Source organism: Lissotriton helveticus, chromosome 7 (genome assembly GCF_964261635.1).
Source record: "Lissotriton helveticus chromosome 7, aLisHel1.1, whole genome shotgun sequence".
In the NCBI taxonomy this organism is placed as follows: Eukaryota; Metazoa; Chordata; class Amphibia; order Caudata; family Salamandridae; genus Lissotriton; species Lissotriton helveticus.
This window is the reverse complement of record NC_136068.1, coordinates 78432573-78450599: the sequence shown is the minus strand read 5'-3', so window position 1 is coordinate 78450599 and position 18027 is coordinate 78432573. Positions and strand designations below refer to the sequence as shown.

Below are 18027 nucleotides of genomic sequence, written 5' to 3'. Positions count from 1 at the left end.
ACTAGTTCGTTCAGGTGGGCGCTGGACATCGAGGTCTAGACGAGGTGTCGGCAGTGTTTGACCATGAGCTGCCTGGAACCGAAGAGACTTTCAAGAACATGTGTGCATTGCAGCCACATTGGTGCATTTTGATGCTATTGGTTAAAAGTGCCTCAAGGTGTTCCGGGGAGCGCTTCAAGATCACACGCGACAACATATTCCATGTGCACGCTCCATTGCTACCCACATGACTCTATTATAAGGTGTCTCTTTCAGGTCTTTACACATTTCCAGTTTGTAAACATCTCCCCAAGTTTCTACTGACTTGGAGAAAATCAAAGTCCCCCAAAACTGCTCATCATCAGAAAACATATATGCAGAACATATATACAGAGTCCTAGGACAGGAATGGTGCCGCGTGCTGTTGTCAATGAGAACCAGCAATCCATGAAGGCTCTAAATGGACATGTGTGCGTGTGACATGAATACACCCTGCTGGAATGCCAAGCCTGTGTGTCCACTGTTTTCTAAGGATGGCTAGTAACACAACATGTGATTAACATGTGAAATAGTTTATCAAAAGTATTTCAAACGTCCCGCCTTTGTGTTGGATTTTGACTTACAAAGGTGCCTGCCCCCCTGTGTCCCTCAACAAAACTAACGAACGTAAGTAAACAAAAATAGTTCAACATTTCATACAGTTCCGGATTGGTTACTACATGTTTTTTTATGGTACCCACATCTACTGGAATTATGCATCAGTAAAGTACCAAGTTATACTTCAATGTTGTCTAAAGAGGATGTAGCAATTGATGGCAAATCAGAGTGACTCCTCTTTCCCTTAACGCACATCTGGGGAACAGTACAGCACATTTCACATTTGGCACAAGGCCCACTTGGAAGTACTTAAGGACACAAGACAGTGGAGAAGTGTGGCTCAGGGGTTAGAGGCAGCAGACCCGGAAGCTGAGATCGGTCCTGGACCAGGGTTCAATTCCCCGCCTTGGCGGGTCTTGGGCTAAAAATTCCACGGACTCGATAATTCTCGCTCCGGTGCCTCCTCAACTCATGGGTTCACACTCTGCGACTCTGGGCAATAGCTTGCTTAATCTCCACAACGGCCCCTCGCGGCGGGATGCCTGACTTTCACCTTGTGGATACCCTGCTATCTCACAGGGGAATACCAGGAAGGGTTCCCTAAGCAAGCGCCAGGAAACCCACTGCGGGTAGCTGTGCGCTATATAAGCTCAACTACATTTACATTTACATTTACAATGGACCTTGAAATGAGATGCAACGTGTTTGTGACTCTATCAATGTCTGTGGGCCCTGTTGAAAGAAATCCTTCTTTGAGAACAATGTCTGTGAAGTGAATATGAATTTGTCTTACTACTGAAACACATAAAATCATGACAAAGAAATTATTATTCTATCTAACATGACTGGATTGCATTTAATTATGTAAGGTTTTTATAACTTGCTGCAGACAAAAACTCCTCCCTCGGTCCACAAAATGAGCCTTTACACTGGCAGGGTAATATTATTGCTTGTTTCATTGGCTGCTTACAGCAATTGACTGCTCGTGACAGGTAGTTCATTTTTGTACAATGTCTGGCATGGCATTGTGCCCGCGTGCATCGATTTGTATAACTTTTTATTCGTTTTAGCTGGGAACGCTTTTTTAAAATCGGCCAACATGGCCGAAAAGGGGAACATCCTTTACAACGCAACTTTTACCCCCACTACCATTACAACGCAACCATTACAACAACTTGCGCTGGAGGACGCTGTAGGATAGGGAATAGCTTAATTTTCTACCCAACAACTTCCCTACTATCCACGGGGACTGGAGTTGGAATAGAAAATTAAACTATTCCACTATCCAGCGCCCCCCAACGCAAGTCGTTGTAACGACTTGCGTTGTAAAAACTGCGTTGTAATGGCATGCGTGGTAAAAGCATGCGTTGTGATGTCTTACAACCGCAGAAAATGAAGGATTCTGTGTCAAGGGAGTCAGAATCATTTTTAGACTGAAAATACCACAGCTGCACAATTGCTTTTTTTCATGTGGTCCGATTCGAACAAAGAATGTAAAAATATGGCAAATCTTAAACAACTAGTTACATTTGTCACCTTTTTTGGACTAAAGACTACAATGGTGGCTGGTCTGCTTCACTTCGGGTGTTCTTGGTAACAGCTATTAGCATTATTCAACTCGATTCCTTTCGCAGATACAACAAGGGTAATGTTTTTTTTGGTTTTTTCCCCAGGCGTGTCTTCCGTATGTTGATCCGATTTGCGTACATTTGACTGCAGGGCAAACCCCGACATTCTCTCCCATGCTGGTGTTTGCCAGGCGGTGACTGCAGGTTTTTTTTTTTTTTTTTTTTTTTTTTTTACAGCGAGGTGTGCATAGATGGGCGTTTTGCCACCTCCAAATGCTGGGCTGTTTAATTGGGTGCTGCAGTGCAGGCGGTGAAATGTCTGTCGGTAAAATAAACACGGACAGGTACACTGGATCAACCCTATTATGCCCAAATTGGAATATAATGAAGACATGCAATTGGTTCTGTGGGTCTCATGCACAACGTGCACTTTTTGATTTATTAAACACCTACTTTAGGAATAAAAATTGTGATCAACGTTGACACTCAATATTTGAGTGTATTTTAACTTCATGGGACGTTGTGAATGTGACCCACAGAACCAATTGTTTTATGTCTGCAACAATAGATGCCGCTCGAAGTCCACCCACCTGTTAGTCCATGCTCTCCAGGTGATCTGCCGAACAACAAGTAACCTTTAGCTACCACAGGAAGGATGGACGCAGTTGGAGCAGTACGGCTATTCCAACTGGTATTTCGATTGCCTAAAGATCTCAGCATCATACAACTGAACGGGTTGTTGCCATTCTACTGTTCTCTAGAATTGTTCACGGGTTTGCATTGTCATTCATCCAGGGTTCACTGTCACCCTAAAAACATTGATTCTGGTGGAGGTGTTGGTAGTGTGGTATTTGTAGTGTTGGTATTGAGGGTGGTGGTATCAGGGGAAAAGTCGGTGTTACGGATGGTAGTGGTTTTGGTAATGGTGGTGTCTGGTGGACGTGGTGGTGGTGTGGTATTGGTAGTGTTGGTATTGAGGGGGTAGTATCTGGGAAACAGACGGTGTCACTGGGGGCAGTGGTTGCGGTACTGGTGGTGCCTGCTGGAGGTGTTGGTATTGAGGGTGGTGGTTTCAGGGAAAAAGGCGGTGTTACGGATGGTAGTGGTTGTGGTAATGGTGGTGTCTGGTGGACGTGGTGGTGGTGTGGTATTGGTAGGGTTGGTATTGAGGGGGTAGTATACGGGAAACAGATGGTGTGACTGGGGGCAGTGGTTGCGGTACTGGTGGTGTCTGCTGCAGGTGTTGGTATTGAGGGTGGTAGTATGAGGGAAACATGCGGCATTACTGGTGGCAGTGGTTGTGGCATTGGTGGTCTCTGGTGCAGGTGTTGCTAGAGTGGTATTGGTAGTGTTGCTATTGGGTGGTGGTATCATGGAAAAAGGCAGTGTTACGGATGGTAGGATTGTGGCATTGGTGGTGTCTGGTGGACGTGTTGGTAGTGTGGTATTGGTAGTGTTGGTATTGAGGGTGGAGGTATCAGGGAAAAAGGCAGTGTTACGGATGGTAGTGGTTGTGGTATTGGTGGTGTCTGGTGGATGTGTTTGTGGTGTGGTATTGGTAGTGTAGGTATTGATGGTGGTAGTATCAGGGAAACAGACGGTGTTACTGGTGGCAGTGGTTGTGGCATTGGTGGTCTCTGGTCCAGGTGTTGGTAGTGTGGTATTGGTAGTGTAGGTATTGATGGTGGTAGTATCAGGGAAACAGACGGTGTTACTGTATTGGTTGCGGTATTGGTGGTGTCTGGTGGAAGTGTTGATGTTGTTTTTAGTTCTTTTCATTCTGTTGTAGTAGTGATGATTTGGTACATGTAGGGTGTTTATAGTAGCACCATTGGTGATGCTGTGGTATTGATGGTGTGGTTCTGGTGTTAGTCAGGTATTAGTAGTAATGGCAATTAGACGGCCATGTTGGAGTCATCTTTGCACTTGAGTCACGATAGAAGTATTAAAAAGAGCCTTTAGAAAACATGTAAAAAGAATGATTTCTGTACACAATGCATGCATGAGGTAAAGAGTACAAATGTAAAATAGTCCCTCATGCATTTTACTGCAAGTACTCCATTGGAGGTGGAATGATACACCATATAAATGGTGAAGGAAAAATACTCAGATGGGCTGCTCTAAGATGAGATTGATAAAGCCTCCAGCCAATAACAGAAAGGGGCTGATCCAAATAAGCCAATGGTTGAAGGAGCCTGACCCAAAGCCTGCCGAGCATTAGAAGCAAAAGGCTTTGCAGACAGCTTGGCTGTGCTGACATCCCAGCCCTAATGACAGCACAGACTCTGGCTACACTAAACAACCGGTGGCAAACCATGCAGGCATGCCTCTTCCTTTACTTGAGCCAAAGCGCTCATTTTGAGTTGTAGGTTAACAATATTACTGGAAAAACATGCTGTGCCTGAGGTACCACCATTCTCCATGTTATTAAGAACACTATTTCCTGTCTTAGGCTTTAATGTGACAACATAGTGCATTCTAGGTGTTGTGGTCTTGCTTTTCTTCCATTGAGTTAATTAGGTGAAAGCAATGATTTGTGGGCTCAAAACAATGTCTGTCCAAAAATGGAGTGACGGGAATCACTCCATTTCACTCTATGCCCAGCTGCTGCACATTTCGCCGATTAACGCAAATTTACATTATAGCCAAAGAACTGCTGCGTGGTATTACCACATTCATGGCACGGTACAGCTGCAGCACACATGCAAACCTTTTCAGCATTAACAAAAGCAAGTGTGAATTGCAGTAGCGGCTCCTCGAGGGAGTGCTGCGGGGCGGTGAGGCGGGACTAGGGAGGGGCAGGGTGGGGGGTAGTAAACTCCGGCATACGGGCGAACGGAGGTAAGTAAAGAACTAAATAAATAAATAAAACAAATTACATTGCGCGTGCTGCATCGCCATTTGGCGTTGCAGCGTGCGCAATGTAATTTGTTTTATTTACCTCCGTGTTGCCAGAAGCAGCTCCCTGAGGGAGTGCTGTGGTGTGGTGGGGCGGGCGAGGGAGGGGCAGGGTGGGGGGTAGTAAACTCCGGCATTCGGCCGAACGGAGGTAAGTAAAGAACTAAATAAATAAATAAAACAAATTACATTGCGCGTGCTGCATCGCCATTTGGCGTTGCAGCGTGCGCAATGTAATTTGTTTTATTTATTTCTTTATTTACCTCCGTGTTGCCAGAAGCAGCTCCCTGAGGGAGTGCTGTGGTGTGGTGGGGCGGGCGAGGGAGGGGCAGGGTGGGGGGTAGTAAACTCCGGCATTCGGCCGAACGGAGGTAAGTAAAGAACTAAATAAATAAATAAAACAAATTACATTGCGCGCGCTGCATCGCCATTTGGCGTTGCAGAGTGCACAATGTAATTTGTTATATTTATTTATTTCTTTACTTACCTCCATTCGGCCGTATGCCGGAGTTTACTACCCCCTACCCAGCCCCTCCCCCGCCCCGCAGCACTCCCTCGAGGAGTCGCTACTGGCAACACCGTCTCTGCACTACTTCGTTTTAGCAGCTTGAAATTGAACTTGCGCATTGTACCACCCTGCGATGTTATTTATGGATCTGACAATTACCGTAGAATTTAGCACCAAAACCAAAATGAGTCTGGAACTGCACTCTTGATATCAAAATGGAGGGTGGTGAACAGCCTCATGAGAGTCTAGAACCTTCTTAAAACCTGCCCGCGTCAAATAAAAAAATAACATTCTTTACTGCCAAAGTAATTCTGATTAAATATTAAGTAAAAATCAGATAATTATGCCTATAATATGATTTCTTTATTAAAAGAGGTACATTAATCCAGCAGTCTTTGTCACTCTGTGGATTCATCTTCAGATAGACTTTGGGGGACAGAGATGAAGAAGAGGAGAGGGTTCTTCCACTCTGGGCACGGCCATCCTCCACCTTACACAGCAAGAGATGTTTACAACCCTCTAAGCAGTGCTCAGTTTGAGCCTGTGGTTTCCGGTGGTTTCCTGTGCTCGGCACCGGCACTTAATTGTCAACACTAGCGCTTGTGACAGTTTGCTACAAGGAGGCGCTGTCTGAGGTGACCACAACAACAGTCAATTATTGATTCAAAATACATTAAAAATGACTATTATCTGCCACCCAAGCCATTCTTATAGATTTTGGGGTCTGGAATAGTCCGAATTGTCACACTTACCGGAATGTGATGGTTGGTAGTTGTGTTGTTACTATCATTTCCAGCATGGCGGCGACAATGTGTGGTGCAAGCTGCAGTGGCCTCCCGATGGGAGCCCTGGCACTTATGGTTTTACAAATAAAGCACTGCCTCTAAGGCAGGGGGTCTTCAAATCAGGGGGGCCTGCCCTAGGGGGCCTTAACTGATACCAAGGGGGGGGGGGCAGGCTCTGGTTAAAAGAAACACCATTCTGATAGCAGTGATTAATTTTGACCCCTTCCATGCTGATGACGAGCTCAGCTCGTCATCAGCGTTACCTGCCGTGTGCTGATGACGAGCTCAGCTCGTCATGTAACGCGGTAATTTTTTAAATGCCGCATACCGCGGGAAAAGCCGCCGCACGCATGCGGTTAAGCTAAAAACAAATGATGAGCAGTAAGCCACTCTAAAACCCCTTCCACCCGGGGGGAGGGGCCGCGCGCGGCGCCGCGGTGCTCGTGGCGAGCCCAGCTCGTCATGCTGCACAGTGGAGCTGTGCTCATGACGACCTGGGCTCGTCACGACTCCGCCCACTCCTTTAGAACGCCCTCACAGGAGGGAAATTAGCCCCGCGTGGGCGTTCCGCGGCAGTTATGACGAGCTCAGCTCGTCATGAGCACAGCTCCACTGTGCCTCATGACGAGCTGAGTTCGTCATAAGCGTCGAAGGTGCTAATTGGCTAGTACTAACATCTTTTGCCATTGATATCTGGCGGGGAGTATGTGTCAAAACGGAAGGGACTCCAAATATTCTTCAAACATCCACCCCCCATTATGAATAATCACTCTGTGTATACTTTTACATGTTAGTAAGGCCTACTTGACCAGAATAGTATGTTTGGCAATCACGTATTTGATTGGATTTTTAAAAGGTTTAACATAACTGTAACGTGTAAATACATCTAGACATATTTAAACATTGCAAATTTAATAGAATAATTAGGAAATATTCTGGGGGGGGACTCAATGATTTTATTTTTATTCTGGGGGGGCGTGGCATTAAAAGGTTTGAAGACCACTGCTCTAAGGACACGCTAACGACTGGTGTACCCCAGGCGATGGTGATCATTGTTCATTCCGCCCTACTCTGATGCCGCCAACATTACTGCGATCCCCATTTCCGTCTTCGCACAGTGCCTGGAAGCCGAATACTCTTACCCTTGTACTTCCGGGGCATCTTTTGACGGCACCCGATTTGCATTTTGCATCTTTTGCAATTATTTGTCTTTGCACAGCACTGACGCTTCCTCTGCCTGGTGCAAGCTGTAGAAAACGTTAGGTAAATAAATGTGCTGACCAGTCAGTAAGGGGGTGAGGACAATGACAGCAGCTCGAGGAAAGGTTCATGAGGTGATGCCAAAAGGTAAGAAATTGGGTTTTCTGGAGTTTGCCACCTGAGCTGGAAATGCATTTTCAGGATTAAAGGTAGAACTCAAATCTACAGCCGGGTCATCAGGAAATTGGTCAATTTCAAGGAGATTCCAAGTAGAATTCGGGATCCATGACTTTCTGAACTCCAGGGATATTGATAGCAAAGCCTTCCAGCTCCTTTGTCCCCAGAGTCCACCTGAGATGAATACTCAGAGACTCCCCCAGATGGGGCGCCCTTGGAATGTGCCTCCATGACGTCACAGAGGGACCAGGGTCAACAACACAGAAAAAGGACTTGTCTGCTATGACCTGCATTCTCTCTGAGGAGCGAAAACATGTCCCTTCCAGACTTCTTGGATCCTACACTGTTAAGGTTCCCCTCAGGTGTATGTAGGTGGATTTGGCCGTCTGCTAAGGCTTGGGAATATAACTACAGCCTCAACCCAGCACTGCATCAACAGAGACCTGGATGGACCCCAGAAGTGTGCTTCCAGAGTCCAGGGCATGGTGCTGCGGGCTAAGGACGCCCCGTTGCTGGGACAGCTGTGCGCTTTATAAACTATCTTAACATAACATAACCTGCAGAACGCTGGTGACGTTGTCCTTGCCTGCATGGAAGCCCTAAACTAGTCCAATGGGTCTACAAATGGACATAGAAGCCCTGTACTCTTTGCTAGACTCCCAAGAAGGGTGCCCAAGATTATCCCCCAAGGCAAGAGTACCCGGCGAGCTCCCTCTGCTGACCACGTTTGTTTGTTTCAGGTCTGTTTGAACCCACCGCACTTTTCACCTCACCCTTTTCTGGTGCCCACTAGCCTTACCATGTTGGCACTGAGCACAAGCTCATCACGACCCTTAGCGGGCTGAGGGCTGGAGAGGGGCTCAAAGCAATAGGTTGGCTCCACCCACAGGGAACCTGTAAGTGCATGCTTTCTACCGTGCATTCTTCTGTCTAAGTGCCTCTTTACTATGCACATACTTTGTTGGTACGAGGAAGAGGTTTATAGGAGTGTGCTATTTTTTAATTTTCTTTAAAATTAAGACATTTAATTTTTATATTTAGAATTGTATATTTTGAAGGTATTTAATAGAGTTGTTAAAATATGTTATTTGTTTTAAGTGAAGTACTCTCTCTGTACTGTACTAGTACAGAGAGTATTAGTACAGTAGAAATAGTAAATGTTACTCCTCCTGAGTCCAATGCTTACCATACTGTGGCACCAACTAGTGTAGGAATAGTTCATTTAACCTTTCCTGAGTCCAATGCTTTCCCTACTGTTGCACCTACTGGAGTGGGAATAGTAAAGTTAACCCCTCCTGAGTCTAACGCTTTCTCTACTGTTGCAGATGCTGGAATGGGAATAGTGTATTTATTATTCTTGGAGTTTTTAAAAACGTTGTTTACATATTTATTGTGTGTTTATATATTGAATTATATACATATATAAACCTATATGTAATTTTTAGCATATTTTTAGTAAAACGTATTTTTATATATTGTGAATTGTTTTATGTATAATTAAATTAGTAATATTTTACATTTTTTCGCAGGTTATCTGTTACATTTATGAATTATTTTTAGATGTGTATGTAAAGAGAATATATATTCATACGAAACACCCTGCGTATATGATTATAATATCTTCATCAGCTTCATCCCAATTATTTTCAGGGAGAAAAATGCAAGTACTCCCGAGGCCGGGCTTACATCCACCACACCCTCCAAAAAAGTAACGGTGGGGAGCCACGGGAAATGGCCAATGGGTCAAGGGAGCCGTGGGTCGAAAAAGTTTGAGAACCACTGCTATAGACATACAATGTCCATACGAGGAAGAGGTCTATGGGAGTGTGCTTCATTATAAATAAGAGGATCCATGGGTGAGAAATTTTTATGGGTGAATGACCTCTATAGGTGCTTCTTTTCTACAGGAGAAGCACATGCACAGGAGCAGCTCTGAATGGGAGAAGTGCTTCTGTTGGATAGCACGTTCTAAGTGGGAAGAGTTTCTGTAGGTATGTGTGTAAGCTTTAGTTAAAAAGGTATCTATAGAAGTGAGCACTATGTACAAGTTCCTATATTTTTTTTTATTTCAGGTCTCACCCACAGGATATGGCTGTCAGATTCTTCGCTCCTGTTTTGAATGGTTCCTAAGGTTGAACAGAGCCAGTGGTCTATGTACATACGACACACCGCGGTCTGTGCCTCTGTAGTGGTTGGACAGGCTGTGAGACCTCAGGTGCGCGTGAGCTGCACCCAGGGGTGCACTGTCGCGCCTCTCAGTCTCTCCAGAGGCAGGAAATTGTCTGTTTTGCAGTTTTTTTTCTAGTCAGCAAAACACCTGATACGAAACCATCACAGGAAACCTCAAAAATATGTTCCCTCAGTAGAAGGCCGCCGCCCCCTCAGCGGCATTTCTGAGAAGAGACGTTTTCTTGTGCCAGAAACTGTTTTTGCAGTTATCTCGCAACCTTTCTGTACCAATTGACGACAGTAGTCTCGTAGACTTCGCGAATTCACCATCCAACGCAGTTCGGCGTGCTGCAGTTGTAAACTGCGTTTTAAAAATGTCTCGCAACAGGTGCGTTAACCCGCAAACTTTCTAGCTGAATCCTAACACTTTGAGGTAACGCAAAGATCTTGCAGGAAGGACACTAACTCACAGAACCAACTTTATGGGGTTGGAAGTTGGAACATATTCACTATTATTCTGGCAACAGAACATGTGGCCTGCATTTTACGTACACACGCATCTCTCCAGCAGCTGCACATCCCCACTAAGCTATCTTACCGAGGTTCCCACCGGGAGACATGCATTTTAGACCACTGAAGAAGCCACTCAACCTCCTGAGGACGTCTATTCAGCAAAATGCCTGGGGTAGCGGAAGTGACATCACACACCCTATGACCTTAATTACATCACAGGAAATTACATCATTTGACCCCTAACTCTTCCCAGGATGTGATGTTACATGACCTTAACCCGATGACCTTACAATGATTGTCATTGGTAAATTGCTGTAATAACTGCATGATTAATGTAACACAAAACACACGTCTGTTTAGGGCAGCACCTATATTTGGCCAATTACATGATATTTTAAAGTGATGTGCTGTAATACTGGTCCTGAACTGCAGCAAATGAGCAAAGCAAGTGAGTCAGACCTCTTTTAGGGTTTTTGGGGGGTCCCAGGGGTTTTTCCACAAGGACATTTTGAATGAAATGGGATCATGGTATATTTTAAACCACAATTCTCTTGTAAATTTGCTTAAAAGCCATAGGCTCTGAAATGGAGCGAATTAAATATTCAATATTTCACAGTGAGCCAAAACCTAGGGTTTAGCCCCATTTTTTCAAAATGTGCTATGGATGCCCAGGTATAAAAACTGACCTCCATTGTGCCAGGGCCAGCATTTTGTCTTGAGTGTCCCTCATATGCCGTAGGTGCCAAAACGATATACAATATGCCAGTGCCAGAATGTTGCCATTTATCCTGTCCATATACTATAGAGGACCCTCATGTCAAAAATTACCTCTGGTATCTTAGGGCCAGCATTTTGTCTTGGTTGTCGTCTCCCACATGCCACGGTTATCTCCGCTTATGACAGGAACGAGCTCAGGTGTGCTATCAATATTTTACCATGGATGCCACCAATGCCAAAAGGTCCCTCGAGTATGCCCCCACCAGCATTTTATCCATATGTACCCCATACGCCAAGAATAACCACTTGTATGCCAGCACCAGTATTTTTCCACAGCAGCCAATTATGCCAGAAATTAACTCCAGTGTACCTGTGCTTGTATTTTGTCACAGGTGTTTGTCATGATAAGAATTGGCTATTGTATGACACCAATATTTTGCCATGGGTGGCTCTATTAGCCAGGATTTGCCTTCAACATGACAGGGCCAAAGGCAAAGTCATAAACATACCACCACATTATTACTCATGCCAACTTACATTCGCTCACTCACACTCATTCTCATTCACATTCCTTCATTCATGCGCACTTTCACTCAATCTCCCTCTCTTGCACCCACTCTTGGTCATGCTAGCTCATTCATACTCACTCTGACTCCTACTCCCACTCACTCATATATTCACACTCAGTCACTGCACTCATTCTTGCTCACTCCTTCATTCTCACTTACTCTCACTCACTCTTTCACTCACTTGCACTCACAGATTCTCACTCATTCTGGCTCATTCTCATTCACATTTACACTCACTCACTGTAACACTTCCTAAAACTCGTTCTTATTCATTCTCTCTCACTCACTTTTCCTCACTTGCAGTCACTCTTACTCTCACTCACTCTGACTCACTCAGGCTCCCTTACTGACACTCATTCAGTTTCTCAATCACCACCTGTCACTGACTTTCACTCATGCACACGTCACACATCCACATTGATGGACTTGGCCCTCCCTGCAGGGTCATCCCTAAAGTTTTTGCCTCCACCCCTCCTGTTTTGCTGAATTTGTTTTTGTTGGCTTTAGGACTCTACGCATATTACCACTGCTAACCAGCTAAGTGCTTGTGCTCTATCCTTGAAAAATGGTAAGTTGACTTACACCTAATAGACACATTTAATTTAATTGCAAGTCCCTAGTAAAGTGTTATTCCATATACCCAGGGCCTGTAAAATAAATGTTACTAGAGGGCCTACAGCCCTTATTGTGCACCCAATTAAGTAGCCTATGTAAACATGGCTCCTGCCTGCAATTGCAGCCTATGGGTGCAGTTTTAAACTGTCATTTCGACCTGGCAAAATATACCCTTTGACCAGCCTAAATCTTCCTTTTTAATGCATATAAGTCACCCTTGGAGAAGGCCCTAAACAACCCGTAGTATTTAAAAGGTTGGACAAGTGCTTTTAAGTTTTACATGTCCTGGTAGCGAAAAACTTTCACATTAATTTTTTTCTATTGCAAGGCCTACCTCATCCATAGGATAAAATTGGGTTGCCGTATTACATTTAATATGTTTTGGTTGGGAGTAGGTAGGGGTGACATATTTGGTGTTTGAGGAACTGTCAAAACCTCTTTAACGGTAAAGTCAAGATTTAAACCACAATTCTGAAAATGCCACTTTTAGAAAGTTGTAATTTTCTTGTCCTAACCATTTGTTTCCTGCAGCATGTCTCTAGGTCACATGACTAGGTGTAGTTGGGAGTTGGCCTCTGTGTATTCCTCCGAGACAGTATCACAAAGGAGGTTCTGGGTGTTGGCAAACTGGTTTGATAGGAGCGCAGAGCTGCCACATACCACACTTGCACTTCAAAGGCACTGGCTCAGCTCATACATAAAGGACTTCTCATTAGCCTACTGGCCCCCCAGACAGGCTAGGACTAGGGCAGGATGGCAGGAAATTCTAGAGACCTCTGTATGGGAAAACTCCTTAAGGTTCTCTCACTTCAAAGTGGGGCTCAGGTATAAAAAGTGGACCCGCTGAATTGTACAATTCTGGACCTGTGGATAAAACAGGATACCCTGCTACCCTGATACGTGAGGCCTACCCTACTTGCTGAGATGGAAGACTGGACCTGCACCCTTCATTCCAAAATGAAGTGACTCCAACGGTCAGCAGACTGACCTGCTGTTCTAAGCTACACGGTCACACAAGCTCCATAGGACTTCCTGCAACTGCCCAGCCGATCTGCTGCACTGTACCTGCAAATGGACTTGTCTGCGCCCAGCTTGCCTCTGCTGGAGTGAGATCCTGATTCCCAAGAGGTGCCCCTCATGTCTTGGACCCTTGGTGTGGCATCAGTTGAACTCCTTCTTGAAGAAAAGCTGAAATCCTGAAGTTTTGGGCTCTTTGCGATCAAGAATGGGCCTGATTGTGGCAAGATTTTGCTGTCCACACCAATGAAAAACCCTGGTGAACCTGACTCTTCACGCTACAGCGACCGCTAGCGACAACCAGCACCGCAAGATCTGCAGTTCACGCTACTGCATCGACAGCCTGTGGTAAACGCCAACGTGAATCCCCAGCAACGACCATACCTGACGCTTGACAGTATATCTGAGCTACAGCAACAACCAACCATGGCGCCTGGCCTACGCTTTGTGCTACAGTGATGACCATCCACAACGCTATCCCTGCTCCTTGCCGACTCTTCCACTGTGAACGGAACTCTTCCTGTTGAACTTTAGAAGGCATCTTTTTCAGCAATACTAACCCGGTCACTGTATCCGGACTGCCCTCCATCGTGGTCGGCCTGAACTTGTTACTTTCTCCCGATCTAGTTTGACAAAATTGCAGCAAGTGATGCTTTGTGCTTTGAGGCACAATACTTACTATAAATCTTTCAAATTGCATAGCTCAGGTTCTGCTGATTTTTTTAGTTTTGGTGTCAAATAATTTATTACATTATACTCTATTCTTCTAAATTGGTGTGGGATTTTCCTTGTCTTGTGTTTTCATGTTAATAATGTTCGTGTGCTGCATAAATACTTCACACATTGCTTCTAAGTTAAGCCTGGCTGGTTTTGTGCCATGCTACCAGAGGGTTAAGCACAGGTTAATTTAGTGACTTTCTGTGGTTCACCTTGACAAGAATTGCGGCTGTTGCTTGTGTAGGGTTTCACCACCCTTAATCAACAAACCAATTTCACACACACACACATATGTACTCTCCCACAAACTACTGTTACTGGCAGGGAAGGTATTGTTGCTGCTCTATTTTATTACACTAACAGTGATTCACTATTAATGAATGAAGATAAGCAGAAAGCAAATGCGGAGCCATGACGGCCATAAAAGTAAGCCCTGTGTTCTTGGCACTGATTTTGCCACCAGTCAGTGCTAAGGGTCACAGGAAAGAGGCTATGGGTCTCAGCTGCCACACCTAAATGACATCCATGCATTACATAAAGTCACAGTGCACCAGCACTAAATTGCTAGACCTCTATGAAAGGCTATTTAGTAGGATTCTAAAATTTGTGTTGCGCTGGTGGGAAATCTTTCGTGGTCAAACACATCATGTGAACAGCTTTCTGAATCAAAGCTTCTTATGGTTTAAACGTTAAAAACACCGTATCTAGGGTCACCTAAAAACTTTCAAGGGGATGGCAGTGCCAAACTGAAAAACCAAGCAGGGTATGGAAAACTTTGCTTTAGATTATCTCCTTCGCACTACCAGAGAAGATTTAATCTCTATGAAAATGTGTGACCAAAACACCCTGTTGCCAAACTAGAGTGTGTAAGACCTGAAACAAAGCCGGAAATCTTTTCTAAGTATGCACAACATGACGCATATTCTCTGATTGCGTTTACCAGCAAAAATGTGTTGGAACATTGAACGAATCACAACAGATATTTACTGTGGGTGCATTCCATTCCATCATTTTTACAGAGGGGAACCAACCATACCTCATCTTTATGAATCACCAATGATTTTAGATTTTCATATGAACCAGGAGCCCTCCCTGCCGGTCTTATTTCCTCGCAAAAATGTTTTGGAACGAAATCGTTGAATGAATCACAACAGATATTTACTCTGGGTGCATTCCATTCTATCATGTTTACAGAAGGGAACCAACCATACTCCATCTTTATAAATCACCACTGATTTCAGATTTTCATATGAACCAGGAGCCCTCACTGCCTGTCTTACGTCCTCAGGCTCACATTCCAAGGAAACAGATAAGAACCTGAAGGTACGACAACCTCAAATATTTGAAATGTACTACACCAACGAGATGTGTTACATTTTTATGGTTTCTGTGACTTTTTTTTTTTTAAATCTTTTTATTGGATTTTATACAACGAGAAGACAATACAACACATAAGACAACCCCCACCCCCCTCTGATCGGGCAGATTAAGTATAGAACAAAAAGAATTTGAAAAAGCTTATAGATAATAATAATACATAAAATTTCATATTTAAATTAACAGATGAATCATAGAGATAAAAATAAACATTAGGGTAGATTGGTATACATTACGACTAAACATTTTTAACCATGTTATTGTCACATGAGTGTCTAAAGTTCAGACCATTCTATTAGAGGAGACCACATTTTGAGACCTTTTATTCTACGTTTCCTACCTTTAGTTTTATATATTGCCATTTCTAGATTGAAAATTGCTAAGTCTTGAAAACCACTGTTGATATGAGGGGGCGATAGGATCTAACCAAGCCGATGCTATACAAATTCTTAATACAGCCATTGAAATAAAAATCAGTTCATGACCAGTATTCAGATTAGTACGGTTTGCTAAGCCTAATAAAACTGTTTGATCAGATAGGTTAATCACTGTTTTAAGGATTAATGAGAGGAAATGTTCAATTTTTGATTTGAGAGAAGTTAAGGCGGGACAAGATGAAAAAATATGAATACAATCCGCATCTTGTAAGTTACAACGAAAGCAGCATGTTCCTCTCCCATTACCCCATTTGGCAATTCTATCTGGAGTATAGTACATGAAGAAGCATATTTTATAAAATTGTGTTTGTAGTTTAGTTGACATGAGTGCAGTTTGTGATAGCTCATTTACATACTCAAATTCATCAGTTGAAATTGTAAATTTCATTTGCCATTTCTGAATAATCTTCTGCCTGTCATCAGGTAAATGTGTAAGTAATAGTTGGTAAAAAACCCCAATCCGTATTTTTTCCTGATAATGGCTAAGAGTTTCAGCTATGATGTTTTTAGGCATAGTGTCTTCACTCCTCACTCGTCGTAATAGAAAATCTCTAATTTGGAGATATTTAAAGAAATCTCTCCATCCTAGATGATATTTATCTTTCAAAAACTGAAAAGAATATATCCCTTCTACGGAGAAGAAGCAACCTATATAGGTAATTCCAGCTGCAATCCATCTGTCAATATAGGAATCTTTAAATATGTCTGGTAAGAGGGGGTTGTTTTGTATTGGTGTATAAAAAGATAACCGTCCCAAACCTATCATTTTCCTCACAGATTTCCAAACTTTAAATACGGCTATGAGTGTAGCCGAAACTTCTATGATCTAATATTGATTGATGAATGGTCGGTGAGTCATTATCCCGAGATATCTCTGTTCCATCAAGAAGAAAAAGCTCATGATTATATAGCAAGACTGTTGTCCAATAATATAACCTAAGGTTTGGAAGACTTAACCCTCCTCTTTCTTTGGGAAGTGTGAGAAGTTTATAGGCGCGGCGAGGCTGAGTATATGACCAGATAAAGTCCGTAAAGATATGTTCCATTTTTTTAAACCATTGATCTGAGATTTCCAGATTAATCGCTCTAAATAAATACAAAAGTTTTGGAAAATAGACCATTTTTAGGGCATTTATCCGTCCTATTAGAGAAAGATGTAGATTATTAATACGGCGAAGGTCTTTTTGTATTTTGTTTGAAATAGGATTAAAGTTCAGGTCGACTAGATTCTCTAATTCTGAAGTTATTGTAACTCCTAAGTAGGTGGCTGAATTTGTTATACGTGAATCTGTCATAACATATTTGGTGTTAGTAATTATTTGGGTTTTCCCTCGATTCAGAGCGTATCCGGAGATATTGCCAAAAATTAGTGCCTCCTGTTCAATAATTGGCATAGCCAAGTTTGGGTTAGCGGTGACAATGGCAATATCGTCTGCATAGGCGAGAATTTTTGTTGAATATTCATTGTCCGAATGGGAGTTATGGTGAATTTTTGTTGAATATTCATTTGTCCGAATGGGAGTTATAGTGGGTTTCTGTGACTTGTAATGCAAAAATAACTGGCAGGAAAGGAGCTAAGGCCTCATAGATGTGTCCTGCACCAACAATCTGTGGGACATATGGGACACCCTACATATGGCGATTCATGCAATGAACAAACATTTTCTTTAGGTTCCAGAAAAACCATGTTCCCTAGTGTGAGACCTGCAGCCACATCAGCGCCCCTTGCAGCACACAGTACTCTCTAGATGCAAGTGCAGGATAATCTTCTACTGTTGGCCAAGGAGTCCTTAAAGTCATCCCAGTCTATGTAAAGGAGTGGGAGGACTTCTCCCACCAGTAACTCACACTTTTCCTTTGCATAAATCTCAATGCTTAGCATTTAAGGCATTGCACGGTGTCTGTCCTCAACATTTGAAGAAGCATCTGATCTGGTATGTGCCCTCCAGAAACCTCAGATCTTCACATAGCAAATTTCTACAGACCCCCAGATTCAAGAAAGCTCATTGGGGTGGAAGAAGTTTCAACTTTGAGACAGTTAAAACATGGAACTCGCTTCCGGCTGACATAAAGAACAGTCCAACGCTATTAACTTTCAGAAAACCGCTAAAAACTTGGCTTTTTGCCAAATAAAATTTCTTATTGCGTTTCTCATCAGCAACCTTTTGGGTCTTTCTGCACTAG

At 43.4% G+C, this 18027-nt stretch overlaps 1 protein-coding gene across 2 annotated transcripts in view; it reads left to right on the top strand.

The window, feature by feature from the left end:
• The window catches only part of CD4 (CD4 molecule), a 109881-nt gene that overhangs the window by 18419 nt on the left and 73435 nt on the right, over positions 1–18027 (top strand). Inside the window, exon 2 of one of the 2 annotated variants that reach the window (XM_078651534.1) lies at positions 12188–12248. The exons of the other annotated variant lie outside the window; for it this stretch is intronic. The gene's annotated coding sequence lies outside the window, so the exon portion shown is untranslated. The remainder of the gene's footprint in view (positions 1–12187; positions 12249–18027) is intronic. 2 annotated transcript variants of the gene reach the window in all.